We start from the raw sequence: 1,340 nt of genomic DNA on the forward strand, positions 1-1,340 counted from the left end.
GCCAACATTTCGTAATATTTCGTGCAAAGAACACCAAAAATATCTGCCATTTGGCAGATATTTATATCTATATTTTTGCGTCTTTTATTCAGTGTGATGGAAAATTAAAACAAGAAATAAATCGTGCCAAATCACATAACAGTGATTATGAGATGGAACGTGTTTCGTCTCTTTACTCATATCTTCTGGATAGAAAACGAGATTTCCCATAATCTTCGGCATGAACCTGCTAAGTTGACCAGTTAAAACAGATAACGAAGTTTATGTATGAACTTGGTAGGAAACGAAACCATTTCTTTGAACTACGATATGAATCTTGTATGGTAGAAAAGAAAACCATTTCTTTGAACCTCGATATGAATCTTGTATGGTAGAAAAGAAAATCATTTCTTTGAACCTCGATATGAACCTTGTATGGTAGAAAATAAAACCAATGCTTTGAACCTCGGTATGAACCTTGTATGGTAGAAAAGAAACACCATTCTTTGAACCTCGATATGAATCTTGTATGGTAGAAAAGAAAACCGTTGCTTTGAACCTCGGTATGAACCTTGCATGGTAAAAAGCAAAAACATTACGCTGAACCTCGGTATGAACCTTGTATGGTAGGAAACAAAACCTTGTCCTGAACCTCGGCATGAACCTTGTATAGTAGAAAACGAAACCATTACTCTGAACCTCAGAAGAAAGCCTGCAATTTGACAAATTGGACTGGTGTCTTAAAACTCACAGAACCTCTTAAATTTGTAACCTAATAGGCAGTAGTTCGCAACAGTACTATAAAGAACCTCAACCTGAGGAATCAAAGATTTTTCTGACAAACTGTTGGCTTATCAGTAAGAAACAGTTATATCACACGCATTTTAAGCGGTTTTATATCGCCCCCATCCACCCACAACAGAAAAATCTTGGCCCAATAGCCATTATAGTTAATATTGATTCCAGTAAGTTATGCCATACAAACGATAATTTTTATTCAGCAGACCTTTTCACTTCCTTGTTCTGATTTATATTTGTCTCGGCATGATTAAAAATAATCATGACCACTGAGCCCACTCGTGTGCTTGACAGGCAATTTAAATAAAAACGTATGTCAGGTTGACAGACATTAGAAAAAGAAACTGCCGCCTCTTGTAAATGAGTATCCATCCTAATGTTTAATTCCATTTGGTTAGTTTTTTTTTTACTCTGGGATAATGACTACAACCAATTGTTATATTAGTACAGATAAGTTGATTTGAAAATGTTCGGGTTATTTCGAAAGTTAGGGTCAGGGCTTTTTTAGTGCAAGCTGGAAAATTAGGGTTAGCGATATTTTAGGGTTAGTTTTTACGAATGTA

The sequence above is a fragment of the Sinohyriopsis cumingii genome, chromosome 18, assembly GCF_028554795.1.
Source record: "Sinohyriopsis cumingii isolate HCF-2022 chromosome 18, ASM2855479v2, whole genome shotgun sequence".
NCBI lineage: Eukaryota > Metazoa > Mollusca > Bivalvia > Unionida > Unionidae > Sinohyriopsis > Sinohyriopsis cumingii.